General features: G+C 38.1%; 1 protein-coding gene across 3 annotated transcripts in view; it reads right to left on the reverse strand.

Annotated features, from left to right (window-relative positions):
• LRRC4C (leucine rich repeat containing 4C) overlaps nucleotides 1-22,260 on the reverse strand; it is a 712,446-nt gene that overhangs the window by 174,981 nt on the left and 515,205 nt on the right. For 2 of the 3 annotated variants that reach the window (XM_019627148.1, XM_019627147.1), the window contains exon 3: nucleotides 21,219-21,316. The gene's annotated coding sequence lies outside the window, so the exon portion shown is untranslated. Of the gene's footprint in view, nucleotides 1-4,349; nucleotides 4,369-21,218; nucleotides 21,317-22,260 lie in introns of those variants that run through there. The other variant, XM_019627149.1, reaches the window with a different exon arrangement.

Consider the following 22,260-nt stretch of genomic DNA (forward strand, 5'->3'; position numbering starts at 1 on the left):
TGAAGTAAGCGAGAAGCCATTTGAAATGGAATTTTTCTTTCTAGGGACTCTGACAGCAAGGGAAAGTCCAATGATTTGTTTTTCAAAGCTGATTATTAGCTACCTACCAGACATCTTTAAAGCCTTTCAGAATAAATTAATCTATCAAACAAAGCAGTGGGGAGAGATCAGTGCTATTTAGCCAAGAGGAAAAAAAAAAGCCTTCCCGTTCCTGTTTACTTTCCCATTCAGCAACTGTAATAATTTCTGTTCCCACATCAACTACCCATTCACACAATATAACCTTGAATTAGCCATTTAGCTTTCACTTTTCTGCTCAGACTCAACAATGATTACTGAGGAAGGTCTTTTGCTGACTTCTCATATGCATCACCTTATTTAAAACTCGGAATAACCCCTTGAGAGATTCCAATGATGGGGAAAGTGAAGCTAAAGCCACATACTTGGTAAATGACAAAAACAAGTTTTGAATTTAGATCTATTCAATTCCAATTGTTACAATATTGCTGCCCCTTCTAGGTTTGGAGAACATGAGGAATACGTCTAAGACGGTCATGAGCACGCAGGCCATTGCCAGTACTGAATCCCAGAGCTGAATTTGTAACCCTGTGAGGGAATGGAATTGTCACATTTGTCACTGAATAACTTTACTCAAAGAGAATTGTAATAAGTAGTAACAAGCTGTCATACAAATATATAGGTAGACAGATAGATATATCTATATCTATATCATCTATAGCTATATATCTATCTATATCTATATCTACCTACCTATCTATATATCTGTCCATCTATCTATCTTGGGGGTGCCAAAAATGTATACACATTTTAAGAAAGGAAATTCTTAATTTCCTTGCCGTTGTAATACTTGATATATACTGACAACAAAAGATGAATAAAAGTCACATTTGACTTCTGCAACAAGAGGTGCTCATCAGACACTTCTGATTATGGCAAAATACTGCTTGAGCAATGTTGACCAAAGTGTCCACTTGTATACATTTTTTACATATATATACATATATATATATATATATATATATACACACATATATATAAATTATTGTTAAATAATAACATAAGTATATTTTATTAAGTAGATGTTATCAGGTACTGTCAACAATGACAGGGTATGTGTTCAAGTAAAATGTTTTATGAAATCTCTTTTAGAAGAAGTAATTGCCTAATGAGTAATGGATTGATCATATTGTCACACTTCCAATTAGCCCATCTAGCTACCAAAAGCAAGGACAGGACAAATGCCATCAAAATGAGATGACTTGGGATAAGAGTGCTAACATGGCAGGTTTGTTCCACGGACATACAGAATTCTGTGTTCTCTCCTGACTCTTAGGCATCTGGGTGGTGAAAGAAGACTATCATGTTATTTCACTGTGTGCTGGCGACTCTGCCAGGTGTAATCTTTAACAAACAGCAGAGGACAGCATCTCATAATCAGAAATACAAAAGAGCAAAAAGAATGATTTTAGTAACTTTGCTTAAAAATAGAGAAAATATGGGTATGTCTATTGTGTTTATTAATTTTATTTAACAGGCGGTAGACTACTCTATTCAAACATAATACACACTTAAGATTTGAGTCTTTATGTTTCCAGTTCTGGGAATAGATATTCCCTTTCACTTTCAATACTATTAAACAGGGATCAGAATATCCTGTGGGATAATCGTATCAAGCTTGGCTCTATAGTCACACATAATGAATGACATGTAAATTAACTTCTTTAGAACAACTTCTTTTGAAAACTAATGATAAAATGCCATAGTTAGTGGAAACTTACAACATGTGTTATGCTAGATAATATTACAAGAATATTGCATTTCAGGGATAGAAGATATCCTAATAGAAATCTATCATTTGTTCCTTGAAATATAGATAAAGATACTAACGTCCAAGTAGATTTGCAAGTTTGTTTTTTAAAAAATATCTCCTCTACAGTGTCTACCCCTGCACTCAGCCCCCACCCCATATACGTTTTTGTGCAGCATAAGGATGTTTTGGTCAGTGACAGATGCACTGGATGAAAATGATTCGCTAATGTCTGCATTTCCTCCAAAACTGTGATTGATTTCACAAGCATGTTTTTTTCTTTGTGTTTTTAATACTGTACACATAGTTGAATGAATAATGTCTATTATGACATTAGGAAATGGAACAATCTATGTCTTTTTTTCTCTTACTGAATATTCTTTGCACTGTGGCACACAAAATGTTAAAAAAAAAAAAAGAGGGGGGCCAAGTGGCTCAGCTTGTTAAGAGCTTGCTTGGGAGCGGCAGCTCTGAGCAACAGGACTGAGGTTCGGATCCCACATTGAGGGCCAGTGACTCTCGCCCTCTACAGCTAAGATGATAAACAACAGCTGGACCTGGAGCTGGGCTGCTGTGAGTCGCCGGGGACGGCGTAGGCTGAAGGAGGGCTGCAGTGGGCTGCTAAGAGCTACATGAGTGGCAGGCAGCCAGCATGAGCGGCCGGGAGCCGCTGGGAGCGGCCAACTAATGACCAGCGACCGATCTGCCTCATCCGGGAAGAGCACAATGATCATACCAACATGGGCCAGTGAAGCGAAGTCCTCCACAACTAGACTGAAGAACAAAAACAGCAATTTGTCTACCTGTTTGTTCCCCTTCCCCGATTCCCCAATAAAATCTTTAAAAAATAAATGAGAAACTAACTACAAGTATAAATTGAAAATGCCACCAAATAAAATAATTTAATCAGAAAATTGTAACTTACGTACCAGTTAGTTATTGTTATATAATAAACTATCCCAAAACTTGGTAGCTGGGAACAGCAATCTTTTATTATTTCTCTTGAATCCAAGGTCAGTCAGAGATTGGTTAAGAGGCTCTTTTGATCTTGGCTGAGTTTGTTGTTAGCTGATCTAAAATGCCTTAGCTAGGACGCTGGGGGCAACTCAGCTGTGTTCTGCTTTTCTCTCTCACTCTTCATCAGCTTGGCCCAGGCAAATTTGTTGGCTATAGAAGAAGTTTAAGACATAAAGCAGAAAGGCCAGAGTACTTTCTCCAGCTTCTGTGTCAATCAAATCTGCTTACTTCCCATTGGCTAAAGCAAGTCATGTGGTTGGGCCCATTGTCAAGGAATGGGGCTATTCATCCATCCACATAATCTAAATAAAGTTAGACAATCTGCATTTTTTAAATGTCCAGGTTTCTAACATACACAGCAGTTTTGAGGGAAGTAAAAGATTTTCTAGGAGATGCTGCTGATTTTCAAAAATGGGAGGCCACTGGAAAGTTACATGACAAAAGAAAATGAATAATTTTAGGGTGATCACTGCAATCACCACAACTTCTCTCCTTTCCAAATAACAACTTTTCTTAATGATTACTGGGGTTTACAGGAAAGAAAATTCTCCATAGAAGGGGTCATTCAATTAGTCACCTATTTATATCCACAGATGGGTATTAACCTCCCATCATGTGCCAGGTATTCTGAAAGTTACCACTAACTCTCTGCTACCCCCACTTTCCCTGATCACCTATGCTGATGCTAATTCACAAATGGCTCACCCATCTGCCCAATTCTCTTTATTGTATTACTTTCCAGAGACCACTCTCAGGTTCCTCTGTGGACTCATTGCTACTAGTCTTTCTTCTCACCCATGCTATCCCTTCTCTAGCACTAGCTAGCTTCTGCAAAGGAAGCTGTGAGACAAGATAAAAGAAGAAACAGTAAGAAAAACTATGTCCCTTATGTACAAACTCAAGAAGCTACAACACTGGGAAAACTATTTGCAACGTGTAGAACAATGGATTCATGTTCTAAATACATAAATACTCCTTAGAAATAACTATTAGTAATAAATGAGAAAAACAAAAGGAATCTTAGAGATGAGCGGGAAAAAAATCCATTACCCTAGCCGATTTACAGAAGAACTGGTTTTGGTGACACTTATTGGTGCCCATGTTATTTAGCACAGTGCCTGGCCCTTTGGTCTCTAAACATTGTACATTTTGATTCATGGATGAATGAGCTGTCTACTTGGTTGGGGGAGGAAAATGGGTAAATAGTAGGTGTGGCAATTACAAACCATGGTGATACATACAATATGGTCAGAATTGTACCACAAGTTAAGTGTAAAGAGCTAGGGGTACAGAGAAGACAGTAGCTATCTCTGTGGGGGGACAATCCCAGAAAACTTCACACACAGAAAACCAAAATGGGTGAAGAGCTTCATGAATGTTAGTGTACCATAGAGAGATGTAGGACTGCCCATTTTGCAGCCAGAGGACCAAGAATAAGGTGGTTTCTAAGAAAAAAATAGTGGCCCAAAGATTAGCAGGGCTAAAGCTTAGCTAAATTACATACTCAGCTACAGGATCAGTGATCAGACGATTAGAAGCCACGCAGCAATAAGAGCATCCAGACTTTGAAAGTTGTCTTACAATGGTCTTTCTAGGAGGATATCAATCGCAAATGACCTGTGGAAAGGAAGAGCATCAGTGAAGGGGAGCGTGCTGATGGACACACGTGTATGACAATTTGGCAACCAATTTTGTTTGTTTGTTTGTTTGTTTTAGCTGAGCCATCCTGCTACCTATTGGTAGCTCAGCGGCTGCTCAGCTCGGGCTGGACTCGAACCGCTGTTGCTCAGAGCTCAAACTCTTGAGTGACCTCTTAACCAACTGAGCCACTCGGCCGGCCTGGAAACCAATTTTGGATCAATTTAAACTCAATTACATTTTAGAAATCCTTTTTAAATGGTGACCCAAGCACTTATAGAACACAATCTCCTTTATCAAATATTTTTTAAGAAAGATAGTATTTGTACATAGAAACTGCATGGTGGTGTTTTTGTACTGTCTAAATTAGGATTCCTTGCACCGAGAAGAAAATTGCCCGTAAAGGTATCTTTAAAATTCCACCAGGAATTAGGAGATGGTGTGAATCCAGTTGTGTAATTTGGGAAGACAGCTGCATTTTATCTAGCTAAATCAGCACTTGATACAAAACAACTCCTAAAGAATGTCACTTTATTTCAGCATGAGCCATGCAGCGCCGATTCAAGAAATGAGAGCCTTGCTTCCCCACCATACTCCCATTGTGTTTTCAGGAAATGAAGTGCGTAGATTTCAACATTCAGTTCTCTTCACATGGAAGATGCATTAGCACATCTGTGATTCCAGGCCTCCAGCTCATTTAGTAGCACATGATTCAAATAATGGCAGACAATCTGCATTTTTAACTGTCCAGGTTTCTAACATGCACAGCATTTTTGAGGGAAGTAAATGGCTATCTGGGAGATGCTGCAGATTTTAAAAAAAAATAATAATCTATGGTATTTACACGGAGCATGGAAACACCTTTATCACCTGAATGAACTAATGTTTCCAACACCAACAATAAGCATATACAAAGCAATACGATTCACAGTCAACTTTCAAAATGGTAGGAGGTTGAGAATCATTTGATTCCTTATGTAGATCTTTTTAACCCATAAACAACTGTGTGGGTTTTATAGGGGAATCTATATAAAATAAATATCCTGTGGTAGATAAAGATTGTGAAGTGTGTCTAGGAGTTGTGGTCTCCCCCCCCCCCAGCTTTATTGAGCTATAAGTGACAAATAGGAATTGTTTCTATTTGAGGTGTACAACTTGGTACTTTCCTATATTGTATACGTTGTGAAATAATGACCACAGTCAAGCTAATTAATGTAGCGTTATCTTATATAGTTACTATATTCTTTCCCTCCCTCCCTCCTCCTCCCTCCATTTCCTTCTGTAGTTTAGCTGTAATTTTGATGTGGTTCTAAGAAGAGGTAAGAACAGCATTTATCTATTCTGCCATCTTTACCAGAAGTCCTTGGAGTTGAGGTCTGATTGAACAGAGTATTAAATGATCGAGTGGTTCACATCTTCCTATAACCTTCAATGGACCATCTTCTTAAAAAGGATTTTCATTAACATTTTAAGAAGTTTTTACGGAGGTTCATCTTTTCACCAGGATAACATTACCCGCATTGCAGAGGATCTGAACAGATGTTTTTCCAAAGAAGATACGCCAATGGCCAACAGGCACATTAAAAGATGCTCAACATCACTAGTCATCAGGGAAATGTAAATCAAAACCACAAAGAGATATCATCTCACACCTTTTGGAATGGCTGTTATCAAAAGACAAGAGATAAGTGTTGGCCAGGGTGTGGAGAAAAGGGAATTTTTGTGCATTGTTGGTGGGAATGTAAATTGGTGATGCCACTATACAAAACGGTATGGAGATGTCTCAAAGAAATAAAAAGAGAACTAACATATAACCTAGAAATCCCACTTCCGGGTATATATCTGAAGAAAATGAGATCAGGATCTCGAAAAGATCTGTACCCCCTTCCCCCCCCCACCCCTACCTCACATGCGCTCATTACAGCATTATTCACAATAGCCAAGATGTGGGAACAATCTAAATCAATCTAAATGTCCATCAGTGAATGAATAGATCAGGAAAATATGATTCAGCCATCAAATTTGTGACATGGATGGGCCTTTAAGACATTATGCTAAGTGAAATTAATCAGACAGAGAAAGACAAATACTGTATGATCTCACTTATACCTGGAATCTACAAAAGCCAAATTCATAGAAACGGGAGATGCTGGCCAAAGGGTACAAATGTCCAACTGTAAGATGAATAAGTTCTAGGGATCTAATATACAACTTGATAACTATGGTTAACGATACTGTATTATATACCTGAAAGTTGCTAAGAGAGTAGATTTTTAACGTTCTCACCAAACGGGCACACAAAGTTAATTACGTGAGGTGATGGAGGTGTTAACTTCCCTTATTGTGGTAATGATTCTACAATATATATGTGTATCAAATCATCACATGGTACCCCTAAACTTACACAATGTTATATGTCAATTACATCTCAATAAAATTGGAAAAAAAGGAATAAGTGGTAAGAAATTTATTTTCTTACTTTAAATCTTATTTGTGATTCCTCAATTTCTTTTGTTATTGTTCTTATTGATTTGAATGACTTCATAAAAAGGCCATTGAGTTTTCTCTCTTCTTCTATTCTCAATTCTGTTTCTTTTACCTCTAAGGTTATGATATTGGAACAAAGCTTATTTTTGAAGAGGTCCATATCCCTTTTCTGGTGTCTTTATCTTTTTTATTCTTCTTGAAATAAGTCCAAGGCCTCAATATTAGCTATTTTCCCTCTCCAGGAAGAAATATACTAAATTAAAACCAAAAGAAAATTGCATATAGGTACTAATTAAAATTTTAATTCACTCTAATCTAATCCATTAATTTATTTAACACATTTTATTGAGTACCAATTTCAGTGGGCACTGTATACTAGCTCTGGACGAAGTATTAGAAACTTTTCATTGTTTCTCAGAGATGCTTACACGTGTGAAAAGGGTTAGTATATATTCAGAAAGGAGATATGCTTGATCCCAAGAAAGAGCATGGAGCAGTAGCAAGAGCAGCAACTTTGGAACTGCATAGGCCTGAGTTTTAATTTGACAAATATTCATTGTTTGTACTTCAGGAGAACCACAAATACTTTCGGGCTGGAGCTTAAGGAGTGTGTGTGCCAAGGAAGGAGATAAAATGCCAAGAAATGGATCTGCATATAAAGCCAGATTAAGGACTTTTTTTTTTTTTTTAGAATAACTTGTCCAAAGGCAACGGGGCATCATTAAAGTGATATTAAGCTAAGAAGTAACATGATAAGTTTGGGATTTTCAAAAGACATTACAAGGGACAATTTGCAGATGAATTGGAGGAGAAGAAGAACAACTAGACCTAGGAGAGCAATTAAGAAGCTACGGGAGGTTATGAGGATCCAAACAAAGGCAGCAGCTTTGGGGGTGAAGAGAGGGAGGTCTGTGTAAGAAATGCCAAGTGTTAGAATCTACAAAAGTTTATTAATTTGCACGCTGGCTGTTTTGTTCATATGTTCCTCTGCGTGTATATATATATATATATATATATATATATATATATATATATATATATGTTCCTGTGTGTATGTATATGTGTGTGTGTGTGTGTGTGTGTGTGCGCGCGCGCGTGCACACACATGCACATGTGTGTACATGAGTGATATTCTATCTGGAGTCTATTCGTAACTTCCAATCCACGTAACAAAGTACTTCTTGAAAATGACAGGGAAGTACTTCCTCTGAACAGGGAATGGTGTACCTGGTAAAACTGTCATTGGGATTGCTTAAGCATCATCTGCAGGTTATGCCTGGGTCTCTAAGGCAGGCTTAGATTAGATAAGCAGTTCCCACCCATTGTCCCCAATTCCATTTCCACTGGTCCACTATAGCAAAATGAGATAAGTAAGGGCCCTATGGTGGGTTTGTCCTATTAATTAGTTGAATTAAAAGTTTTCAATTTGTGATTCATTCTGTTCTATATGTTTACAATTATAATTTCCATTCTTATTGTCATTTAATATTTTGAAATGTAAATATCTGGCAAACTAAGTTGGAAACATTATTGAGCCACGGTACATTTAGTCATTTTAATTACATGAAAGCTGCTCAATATGGAACCCACTAGACTAACGAATGGCCTTTGAGGGCCCTTTGGACGCTTAAGTTTTATGCTTTTATCCAAGTATGTTTGCCTGGAGAAGTGCTTGACCAACAGAATGGTACAAGTGACATCATTCGACCTTTCATAACACAAATCAGTTTCTGCGGACTATAACTGCAGAAAATGCTCCCAAAGTTTCCAAGCACAGACTTTTTAGAGAGCAAAATTCTAAAGTGAAATTGATGCCATCTTACAAACAGTTGCTCAAATGTTCCTTTCACAGCAAACTACAACACTGAGAAAATGTTAAGAACCAAATTGCCAGCATCACTCACCAAAGTCGACCGTGTTGGAGGACCCCACATATAGACCTACAGACCTGTGCCAAGCCATTTTTCACATGTAACTCGAGAGTGCCGAGGGCCTGGCTATCCAGACGATTTTCCCTTAAGGCTCTGCTGCCAAGCAAGGCCATTAAACACGCTTCAAGTCATAGAAGGGTGCCTGTAAGTGCCTGCACAGTAAAATGCCACAGGATTTCAAATGAAAATGACGTGAATTAATTTCCTGAGAAGAACAAAAAAGGAAAATCAAGAAGAAAGGCAGCTTCTTATAACACAAAATGCAGATTAATGGCACCCACTGATTGATTGAAGTGTCAAAAATGCGCCTTTCAGATATAAATGATGCTACTGAAAGAGTTTGGGGGCTCTCTAGCCTTTCTCGCATATTCATCTGAAATACTAACTGATAAAAGCAAGGTAAAATTATGTGGGGTTTTTTGTTTGTTTGTTTTTTACCTTTAACTTTTTCTCTACTCCAAAAGCTAACCTTTGGACAGGAGTCCCTGGGAGAAGGAGAGTAAAAGCCACCCAAAGGCGTCGCATGGCACCAGAAATAAAAATCCCTTATGTTGACTTATAAAATCCTACTCTCCCTGGCTACAACCTCCTCAGCCTTTCTTCAACCTTATCTTATATTGTCTGCCCCTGCACCCTAGCATCCCCAGCCATACAGGGGGCCTTCTTTCTGTGCTGACAATATGGTATTGGCACCAGCTACTCCCTCTGCCTAACACATTTCTTCCCTGTTCTTTGCAAGCACTGATCTTTTTTATTTTCCAAGAGAGGCCATCTCTCCCAAGCAGCTGACGTAGCCCAGTGCTTATCACATCACCATATTTTAGTTTTGTGCAGAACACTTATCTGATTGTCCTTTTTTTTGAGTTGTCTACCTCTGCAGGAATGTGTTATTCATGGAAACAGGGCTGTTGTCTTCCTTGCTGTATCCTCTACTCAGAATTCACTGAGAAGATGCTGAATTCAAATTTTTGAAAGAAGAGGTAAAAAGGTAAAAGTTATATCTGGAAGCCAACTGTATCACATTGATAAGGAGTAAAGGTAGGGATTTGAGAAGGAGGCATGCTGTCCCCTTAGCAACTATTCTATAGTCACCCTTAGATGGGGCTTAATTAAACGATGACTGTGCATCCACTCTTATTTATACTCTGTCACATACAAAAAAAGGGAAGAATTTATGTCCTAATGTTTAGCTATACATATATAATATTGGGAAAAAGCTTGGCCACTTGAGTCCAATACCTGAGGTTTGAATATTGGCTCCTAGCTGTATGACCTTGGGTAAGTCACTTAACTTCTCTAAGCTTCAAAGACCTCATCTATTACTGGTCATCTAGCAGCTACCCACACAGTTATAAGGACGGAAATAAAATAATGCACATGAAATAGCACCAGAGCTGGCATCTTATGAGCACTCATTAAGTATTAGTGATATTTGCTATTATTAATATATTATACCAAGTTTTCAGTTACTGTGTGTCCTTCCTTCTCTTCCACATGTTGTTACCTGGCCAGCCAGGTCATTATTTTGTCTATCTCTTAATGCAGCAAACGTGACAAAGAAACAAAACCTCACTCTATGCTCTCTGGGAAATTCTTCATTGGCATCTCTAAGCATCTCATTCAGCCAGAATATCTGACTAGAGGTTAAAGTTACTTTCACCTATACAAAAATATAGCAAAATGAATGTTAAAAACTGTTGTTGTTTTTTTTGAAGCACATCAAAGAAAATGTGATTTTGTCCTTTTCTATAAAGGTTTAGTTATCCTATCTTTAAAAAGGTCAAACTTTTCTTCTCCCTAAGTTTCTGAAGAAATCTTAAAATGTAGTATGATCTTGAACTAATTGCTTTACCTTTCTGGGTCTCAGTTTGTCTGTTTTAAGGAAGTATAATAATTTCTAACGCATCAGCTGTTTACTTCATGGCATAGAGGTGTAAATGAGTTTCTCATGTTCAAAACCAGAGTCATCTTCAAAACTCCTCTCCACCCACACATTCACTCATTGATCAGGCTCTCTAGTTCCTCAGTGGGCAACGATTTTTGTGCGTGTCTCGTCCTGTACACCCCACATGCTTTCGCTCCAGGTTAGACTTTAAACACTTTGTCCTAGTTCCAGACCATCTTTTTAGTCCCTGGTCTCTTCCCACTCCAATGGACCCCATTCGCGACTGCAAACACCAGCTGCCCAGCTGCCATTCAAGGCAGCAAGGAACCTGAGAGCTTACTATGTGTCAGGCACTGTATCAGACACTTCACGTGCATCGTCATGTAACGACAGCTCCAAAGACTGACATGCCCACATTCAGCAAATCTCATTAGCTGTTTGAGTATATCCACATTCCTCACTCTCTAGAAGGTGGCCCTAACGTTGCTCTGCCGTTTACTATTAATGATCTCAGGCAAGATTTGAAATTCCAAAAGACCCCAATTTCCTCATCTGGAACATAACGGAGGCAATATGACAGCCTCACAGGCTTTCTTATCTGTGGCACAGTTGGCATTTTGGGGTCAGATCATTATTTATCTTGTGGGGGATGTTCTATTCATTGTTGGATGTTTAGCGGGCTCTCTGGCATATATCCACTAGATGGCAGTATCCCGTTTCCCGCCCCGCCCCCAGCCTTCCTACCCCCATTTTGAAGATTCAAGCGTCTTCAAACATTGCCTCACCACAAACATTGAAAACTACTAGACAGAATATTGGGATGAATAAATTAGACAATTTTAGATGCTGGGTGTAAAGAGTCCCTTTTGGTCCTTTAGTTCTTGGAACCATCGTGTATGTCCCCCATTCCCCAGCATGACCGGGGACTTGGGGCTCCCACTATTCGTCCTCGCTTTCCCCGCCTCCCTACTTGGTGGTTCTTTTCACCGCAACTGTCTTACCCTACTTCTGCTTGCAAATTCTTACCCTTCCTCCAGAATATGTCTCCTACCTGACGTTTCCCTTCATTCTCACCCACTGAATTTCTCCCTCCAAATACTTTTACCATAATCATGACTTTTACATCCTGCCATATTGTATAATTATTGGTGTAACTGTATCATCTCTCACGTTGGGGCTAAACACTCCATGAGAATGAGATTCTTTGTTTACTATCTTTTTAGTCACTCTACAATTGAGCAGTTTCTGGCAATATACTCATATTAGTTACTCATTAAGTGTTTGTTAAATTGAATTTAGGACAAAGAAGAAATATATGCCATTAAAAGGCAATGCCTACGAATGTTAAACTGAAAAAGGGCTGGAAAATAAAAAATTAAATTCCATCCAGATTCTTGTTGAAATAATCAGATAATTGAGCCAATAGAGGTTTATTGTTTAAATTATTCATGCCACTGCCTTTGTTCTCTGCTTCTCTTCGCACATGTCGAAACAGCTGAGAAAGAATTATAGTTGTCATTTGAAAACTATTAAGTGATTTGCCTATTGATGGAATCTGTATTCTTCTGCTAGAAACAGAATTTATCAAATAAAGGAGGTGCAAGCAAATCTACATATTGCTTTATTAATCAAGAGGGAAGCCAAGGAGGCAACTGCCAGGGTGGAGTGATGCAAGTGACAAGAGAAATGGAATGTCTTTCCCCAGCTCTACCTGTTGTCTTAGGAAAAACGCTCCCCCTCACACATACACACTTGTTTGCTGTGGTTGGTGAAATTCCCTGCTCTCCAAGAGTTTGAAATCTAGACAAGCTTGTATACAGTTACTGGTATATGATGTAGTTGTGCTATAGTAGAAAAGAAACTGATCTTCTATTCCGGAGACATGGATTCAAGACTCAGCATTACCACTTACTAGCACTGTGACTGTGGTAGGCTGAATAATAGCCCCCAAAGCTGTCCATATCCTAATCCCCAGAGCCTGTGGGTGTGTTACATTATATGGCATTGGGACCTTGAAGGTGTGAATGAGTCAGGGCTTTGAGATGGAGTCATTATCCTGGACCGTCTAGGTGGGCCTAATGTAATCACAATAATCCTTGTAAGAGGAAGGAAAAGAGTAGTAACTTTTCTTTCTCAGTTTGCTCATATAAAACAAAAACAAAAACACAACATAGAATAAAAATAATACCAGCCTCAGAGGGTTGTTTTCAGGGTTAAATAGATATGCAAAATTAATATAGGCAAAGTTAACATATGCAAAGTATTTGTCACATGCAAACATAATTTTGGCCATTCCTATTATTACTTTGAACAGTTTTATTGAGACATAATCCATATACCACCCAATTCACTCATTTTAATGTACAAAACAATGGTTTTTAGAATATTCACAATTGTGTAACCATACCGCAGTCTTATTTTAGAATATTCGGTCACCTCAAATACAAACGCGCTCCCCATTCGTGATCATTAGCCCATCTCCTCACCCTGACTTAGGTAACCACTAATCTGCTTTCTGTTTCTACAGATGGGCTTATTCTGTATTCAAACTGACATATCACTGTATTCATATCATACCCCTATTCAACGTTTCATATACATGAAATCATACCACATGTGATCTTTTGTATCTGGTTTCCTTCACTGAGCATAATGTTTTCAAGATTCATCCACGTCATAGGACATACCAGTATTTCAATTCCTTTTTATTGCTAAATAATATTCTGTCATATGGATAAACTACATTTTACTCCAGTTATTATTACTGTGGGGTAGGTCATTTTTGTCTGTAGAGGAGGGCGAGGGAAGGAGTAGAGGTGTGACCTTAATGGCTGTCCAGCCACCATATGTAGCAGGAAATTGAATAAAGAAGAGAAAGTGTGGTTTGAATTAAGCGGAGCATTATATGGACACATGTCAGAGACGCATAGGCTTCCTAGGGCTGGCCCTGCATGGGGTTGGAGGTAAATCATGTGACATTCATTCTATACAGAGGCAAACTAATACAGAAGAAATTCCTGCTTTCTCACTAGCCCTGCCATTAAACTCCTTGAAAGGTCTGTTTCCTCCAAACATTCTCCCACCACTCCAATCCTCCCCTGCAGCCCTGGACTTACCTCACAGGCCTATTGTGAGGAGTATATGTTAATGAAGGTAAAAGCCTTTTATTAAGGGGAACTTATTTTTCAAGTACAAAAATGCTTCAACACTACATTGAGCTAGAAGCATTTAGTTATGTTTCCTGATGACCAAAGAATGCTTTAGAGATCCTTGAATTTCTTAGGAATTGATAGATAAATAAAGAACAAATCAGGCCCTCCCCAGCCAGCCATTGTGGCTATTTGAATGGATCCTAACAGACGTGGGTACCCACGCGGGTAGGACTCTACCCTAGTCATCACTGTACCGTATTGCGTGCCAGAAGTTCTAGGATAAGGTAATATCTTAATAAAGTCATTTTGTTGAAGCGAAAACCCAGTTGTTTATAAATGTTATTATAGGCAGAAGGAACAGGGACTTGGGGAGGGATGGGGAGAAAGGGACGGAGCAGGTAAGGGAGAGCAAAGGGGGGAAGGGCATGACGTCATGCTTCTGAGGAGGTGCAGCTACCAGACCCACTAGAATTTGAGTTCCGTGGCCAATAGCAGACCTGAGCTAGTTCCTAATTCAAATTATATTCCTTAAAGAAACGAAGAACTCCTCAGATCCATTGTGTCATTATCTCTGTCAAAATAGAAAAAAGTCTCCATATTTGGTGCCACCATACTTTATTCTGTCATTCTTCCCCAAACTTTTCAAAACTCAACTCATCCAGAAAATCTTCTGCAATTGAAGCGGAAGCCATCCAGACATTCTGTTAATATCTTCAGTGTGATTGATATTTCTCTCCTGCTGCGTGGCAAGATAGCATATGTGTATATGTGGGCAAGCATATATATCTTTATGTTAATGTGCATCTGTTCCTCTCCGCTCTACCATATACTATTAAGATATTAAACTCTTAGGGTGTGTCTTTGCTTCCCTCCACAGAAGAGGACATCTATTTGCCTGAGTGATCCCAGTGCCTAGCTCTGTGGCAGGATATACATTTTCAGTAAATATTTATTGAATAAGTGGGCACTCAGTGATGACAGTGACAATCTTGAAGGAAAATCTTACACACAGAGAAAATAAGAGCATGTACAAATATAACTGCAGATAACTTGACTTCTTGGTTATTTTATTTTTCGTGTTCTCAGCTGAAATGCATGTGCAACAGCTGGGACTTAGCAGGTGATTTTCATTTTGCCTCTGTTTTCCAAATGGTTATCATATACCAAACATGCCATACTAAGGTGTGCTTTTCCTCCTTCAGATATGATCAACTATGATAGAATGATGTATTCTTTTGGACATCTTTCCCTTTTAAAGTTATGGAGTTTTTACATAGCTTGTTATTCACTATGGAGGTATTCTTTGGGTTAGGGCAAAAGAAGAAAACTAAAGATAAACAATGGAGTGCTAACTCACCAACTCTCCTCTTTTGTTTGAAAAAAAAATCTGAAAAGTGAAAATTCTGAGTCCTGTGCGCCTCTTGCTTGATTACATCTGATGTCATTCTTTTACAATTATTGCTGTTACTTTAAATAACAAGTCACCATAAATAAACATTATAATGTGTTCTGTTTCAAACACAGTCAGAAGAGCTGTCAATACTTAAGAAGGTTTGAATCATACTGCCTAGATTTTAATCCCATGCCCGCCTCCTTTCTATTTGAATGACCTTGAACAAGTTAATTAACTTCCCCCTCTTCAGGGGCTCTATCTTTGAAATAAAGGTAGAAAGGGTGCTATGAGGATTCATGGACATAATTCATGAGAAGAGGCTTAGGTCCAATCATGTGCACAGGAAGTCCTTCCTCCATCACTGTTTCTGGCGATTATTTTATGATAATAGTGATGCTAAATAGACTGGGATAAGTAGACTCCTCCACAAGTAGACCAATTCAAAACCTCTTAAAAGAGGGATTCCTAAACTTGCATGGCATTAACACAGATGCATCCAAGAGTGATAAGTGAAAAGCAATGTCCAGGGAACCTATAGTAAGGGGCTGCTTCCATCTTAGCCTTAGGTATAAACGACCCATTTTTTTATGTCAGAGTGACTAACTTCCAAGAAGGCAGTATGGGAGTGGTTCCAATATTCTAGGAGAAGGGGTGGATTCAACAATCTGAATGAAAGGGGAGGGGACTTATCTTGAAGGGCTATAACCTGAGGATTTAGTTGCTTCTAAAGACTTGGTAGTGGTTGGACAATGGCTCAAGGTCTCCCAAGCATCTTCCCTAAGCTCTTTCTTTTGCAGAATTGTGAGTCTGTCACTTTAATCACTCTACAACTCATGCACTCCTGTCACTGAGCCTGGAGTAATTACCACACCAGAAGTCATCTTGGATTTACTTTGTGGCTGAGCAGCACATACATTATTGTCTTTCCCTTTCAACTACCATATTTTCCCATTTATAAGACACTCCCATGTATAAGACACACCTTAATTTTGGGGCCCGAAATTTGAAAAAACTGTATTACATAAAGTTATTGAACTCAAGTTTTAGTCATCATAAAATTCATACAACTCCTCATCACTTGCAGGAAATGCAAGTAAAAAAATCTACAACCGCTGTATAAGACGCACCCAGTTTTTAGACCCCAAATTTTTTGAAAAAGGGTGTGCCTTATCCATGGAGAAATATGGTATCTCACTATCTCTTTTCAATCTCTACTCCTTGGAATTATATTTCCCACTCTTTTTGCCTTTAATTTATATTATTTTTGAGCAACCCCCCGCCATGTTTTCTTCCATATTGCTGGAGGCTATGGCCTTTCAGTTCTATGACTTATAACAGTGTCAAGAGATGCTATCACTGTTACAAGCCAGGACAATAGGAATCACAGTTCAACCCCATTCCCAGGCAACCATGGGACGTGCACAGATCCACCTCCTTTATGGCTTCCTTTTAGAGTGAAAACAATATGGATTCTAAAGCAGTAGTTTGTGGGTGTGTCTTTTAATGGAAGTAGAGGGTCATCTATTATCTTCTGAACAACTTTTCCCTTCAAGTTTGCAGTTTTATTCCCTTAGTTTATATACTTACATGTCTACTTATTTCTTGTTTGAAAAATAGAGTATGTAAAAGAATAAGCCATAATTCTACTACTCAGATATTTTCTACACATATAAATGCATAATATATGTAATATATAAATTGTTGCTATCATATCCTAATTTCCTATAATCAGATTTTTAAATGAACAATGTATTGTGGATATAGTCCCATGTCTATGCATTCAGAGCAATAGCATTATTACTAATGACTGTAGTGTTTTATGGTACCCACAGGCCATGTTATAAGAAGTCCTTTATTTTCAGGTATTCAGGTTGTTTCTCATATATCGCAACTATTTACAATGCTCCAGTGATCGTGCATGTGCATATATCTTCATTCATTTGTCCATTGATTTCTTTAAGGTAAGTCTTAGGGAAAGTAAATGTTAAGTCAGGGGCATACACATTTTAAAGATTTTTTAATAACATGCCAGATTGGTCTCCAAAAGGGTTACACCAAGTTACACTCACAATAGCAGTTTATGAAAATGCTTTTTTTCTCTATACTCTAGACACTACTGGGTGTTCCAATTTGATTTTAAATTTAAAGAGTGAGGAGGAGGCATCCCACAGGGCTTGAGTGTCCCTGCATTGGGCCACATCAGATTTATGGTATAAAGGCTTGTTACCCAGGGCCTGAGTCATGGCAATGTGGGCATGTTTTTTTTTTCTATTACCCAGAATTCTATGAATCAGATCTAATAACTATTTCAGTCACTACCAATATAACCACATTTCAGAGACAACCCAGATTGGAAAAAGCTATGAATTTTTTTTAATCAAAAATTCCCATGGATGTGATAATAGGAAATGTCCCTTTAGTTCTCTTTAGATTGGGGCAATACTATTGTTTCACTTGAAATTCCCTATCTCATTTTCAACATGGGGGGATCTAATTTATAGATATGTTTCCAGGCATAAGTGGTACTCTATCTAGTCCTAACTTAAAATGTCAATCATAAGAGAACAGCCACTGCAACTTAAGCATGTAGATGTCTACTTTTTGTATACGCATCACAAACCTGACAAGCCTATTTAATTTTACTTGTTCCAGCCTGTTGCTTTGTTCATTTAACCATGATGATAATTTTCAGTCCTTAGCAAGGAGAAGTCAGAAATAAACTTAAGTACTGACAGAGCCAATTCATATTAGGATAACAATTCCAAATGGGACAAAAATTTGCAGTGCTTGAATACAACAGAAGGGGAAGAATGGTGATAGTTAATCAAATGAGTGGTTGTATTTATGATCTCCCTTAGGATTTTAATGTTTTCACAAAAGGTTCTTGGAAAACTTCCCTGAGTATTCAAACATTCCTATAAAACTTGTTATCCATTCATTTTACTAACTGATTCTAAATATGATTAGAAACTTCATAAATCTTAAGGCAAAATTAAGGTTAGAGAGCTCCCACTATGATCTGATTTTATTATGCTGTGATTTGTTGGTGCCCAGAAACCTAATAGCTTTGAACTTCTGAGATAAATTCTTTAGGATAGATCTATCAGGGATGGATATAGCTTCCTCTTGTTACCTGTGTTATTTATTTATTTTTATTTTGGTTTCCTAATATGCCAACAGAATAATGCTATTAAGGTTTTGGGGCTATGGGAAAAAGAGACAAAATTGTCACTGACTCACTCTAAAATAAAAGAAAAACATGTATATTTTGAAAAATTGTCTCATCTATTCATAATTAATCTAGTTATTCTTTCAATAATTTATTCAGCTAACATTTACTAAATATCAACAACAAGCACATCTTTGGTTGGACATAATCTGGAGGAATCCCGATGTCTTAAATTAGGATCCTAAAATAGGATTTCCATTGGTTTCTTCCTGGAGCAAGACGCCCTTCTGACCTAGGACCACTTTAAAAGTCTTTGTTTAAACAAAGGTTTTTAGGTTTGGCTCCCCAGGGAAGTCCTAGTCTTTCTATTATCTTACTATTCCTCTTCTCTCTTTTTTTTCTTTCTGGGAACTAGTTGATTTCTCTTCATTGAAAGGGTTTAATTTTCCCCAGTAGATGGATATCCAGTCTGGCATCCTAGCAGAAGAAAGCCATGGCTTCAAATTCTAGAGCTGAAAACATTACATATTTGTCCCATTGCTCTCCAATTCATACCTCACTGACAACAGTAGACATGCCAAGTGATTTCTTGAATTTGTGCATTTGCGGCTATATTTCCTGATTGCCAAGCCCTTCTGCATCTCTGTCTAGGCACTGAAATGTCTTTGGTCCATTCTACGTGCCCCTTCCTGAGATCAGCCCCCTAATGACTGTATTTTCTTCGCATTCCTCTTCCATGGTTCCATTAGTTCAAGTACAGTTTTAGACACTCATTACCAAGACTACAACACTGTGCTGGGGTTTTTTGTTGTTGTTGTTGTTGTTTTTTTTGTTAAATTTAGCTAGCAGAACAGTTTAAATCTAAAATGTTTCCATTCCATACTTGAATGGGACAGATGAGAAAAACCAGGCTCCTCTTTTAAATATGTGATGTCCACATTCCCTGTAGGAGCAGAGTTTGGTGACAAGGAATAGTCTCTTTCTTTCAAAGTGAACACAAGATAAGATCAGGACCTTTATAGATGTAATCATACTGTCACGCTTACAAAATACCTTGAGGAAGTATAAGTTTTGACTGTCAAATTTAAAAGGTTGATCAAGTTACTAGTCCCTTGACATTCTTTAAGGATATATCCAAGAGACCTTCGCTAATAGTCAACTTTCTAAATGTCACTCTAGTCCACACATTTTTGTGGATTACTCATGTTAATAGGCGATAGGCCATCTATGCAAAAAGGTAGTGAGCATTAAATAATATCAAACATCCACGCCTACTTCCCGATGACAACTCTACTTCATGTTTGATGATTACTTCTTCCCCATGACATGTATTTATGGTGGAGTGGTAAATGCAGATGACTGCCCTTCCATTATAGAAGACAGAATGGTCCAGTCCATCATATTTTTTTCCTTTGCTACTCCAGTATAACCACGTGGAGGACAAATCACCAAACTCTCACCAAATCAAATGACCAAAACAAATCAACTGCATGATCATGAATCTTCGATGAAGAAACACAGATATAAAAGGAACGGGGTTCATTTACTCTAGAGGCATCGTCTACTTGAAAATATTAAGAGGGTCCTGCTACCAGGAATGTCTACAGATGTTTGGCTTGGCTCATAGTCCTATACCAAGTTTATTATTTTATTTTTCTCTGAGCTTATGATCCTTGTTTCTGTACTTTAAAGAAGTTTCCTTTCCTTGGTTTTGTTTTTGCCAACACATAAATCCAAGTGAGAAAGGTGATTTATTAAATTACAGTTACAAATTCCCATTGAGACTAGTACACTAAGGCGTTAGCTAAGCTCACTTACTACCCAGATCAACTATTCCCTCCACAACCTCTTTTCAGAATAATTCAATAGTGTGCCTGAAAATTAAAAAGTACTATACTAGTATTTTTAATAGCTAAAACCACATACACGAGCAGTCTACTGTTCTATGACAATACAGTTAACATGAACACTGTGATTCTGGAAGTACATGGCTTTAACAGGCAGTTGGCAAAAATTCTGCCTAGAATTTGATCCACATCTTAAAGCGTGAGAAACCCAGGGCTGTGGTTGCCTCCATCGCCTTGTAGGAATTTTCTTAGTGTGTTACTAGTTTAAGAAAATACTGGTGCAACCTCTAAAGAGCCCTTCTTCTTGTTGGCAGGTCACTCCCGTTCTTCCGTGGTATTAGGGGATGACATTTATTCCCTATTTCTAATTCTTTATTTTTCCATGTGAAGATCGCTCCATTATGTTAGCTCTCCTGCCTCTTCCTGCTTCCTTTACTCTCTTGTCTCCTTGGTCATCAGAGTTGTTTATTTGATTGGGAACTTGGGAGCAAGACTTTGTCAGTTTAACCCGTTCTCTTCACCTTCATCATCAGGGCAGGCTGCTTACAGATGCATTCGAGCCAGACACTCCGCACTGACAATGTTAGAGGGCAGGCTGCCACGTTAGGGAGGCCAGCAGCTGTCCAGCACTTCCTGGGACTGATGGGTAAATCTATCCCGTGCTGGAGTTAAATGCTGGGAAGCCGATGTTTTGCCACACATGGAAATAATATTCTCAGATATTAACTGCATTATTAATAAAAGTGGTATCTGGCTCTCCACTTGCCTAGTGTTCTGACTTATTAAACCTCACTTTGTTCTGAACTTGGGAAACTAGAATGGAAGATGTCCCCCCCACCCCCAAAATCTATTCGTAGTAATTGGAACTTACCGTATCAAAATTTCCCCAACAGGTCCTGATCTTCCTGAGAAACCTCAAAGAAGTTAAAGAAGTGTTCTGGATTTTTGCAGACGATGTTTCTTCTATACCTGGAGTAAGACAACATACATCTCATATTTTTAAATCATACTATACAAATGAAAACAAATTTAGGGTTAGATATTCCTGCCTGCCACACTCCCCTAATAGAATGTAATCATTTGAAATGATGCAATATTCAGCTTTTTAATATAGATCATTATATATGAATATATGACTATATATATTTACTTTAGTTTATTCATCTCTAGATTTGCTCGTCTTTCTTTTGTCAATGTTTATTGCACTGTGTCATGTGTATTTCATTGGAGAGGCTTTCTACAAATAGTTTTTTTGTATATATATTAGAAAGACTTTTTGATTTTACCTCATCCCTCTGTCATGAGTTCTAAGCAATACAGATAATAATCAGTTTGTTTCAACCCTAATAGCCAAATGCACAAAATAAACAAACAAACAAACAAAACCTAGAAAATATACATTGTAACTTACAGATTTCTCAGTTTGGCATAGTAACAAGATAATAAGTAAATGCAGGCATTGGATTAAGTATCAGAACTGGATCCACTTCGTAACACTACCATAATTAGCCAGGCAATTTGGAGCAAGTTTCCAAATCTTGCTGAGTCTTAATCTCTCCACATATAAAATTAAGGGCTTTGTACAAAATTGCCTCTGTGGCCCCTTCCATCTTTCAAATTCTAAGGATGTGGTTTGATGTATGTAGAATGGTTAAGAAGAATTGATGGTAGCAAAACTGCCATGTTTAGGTAAAGCCTGAACTTTTTAGTAAACTTATTATGTGTGTCCAATAATCGACTTCTCGTTCTGCTAGGCAAGTACCATATTTGCCGGCGTATAAGACGATTTTTTGGCCCTGAAAAATATGCCTCCAAGTGGGGGGTCGTCTTATAAGCCAGGTACACTTCAGATAGACTGCCCATAGTGCTTGCCCCGTGCCATAGTGGCCTCCCGATGCCCGCCCACTTCATTC

The sequence above is a fragment of the Hipposideros armiger genome, unplaced genomic scaffold (assembly GCF_001890085.2).
Source record: "Hipposideros armiger isolate ML-2016 unplaced genomic scaffold, ASM189008v1 scaffold_715, whole genome shotgun sequence".
In the NCBI taxonomy this organism is placed as follows: domain Eukaryota; kingdom Metazoa; phylum Chordata; class Mammalia; order Chiroptera; family Hipposideridae; genus Hipposideros; species Hipposideros armiger.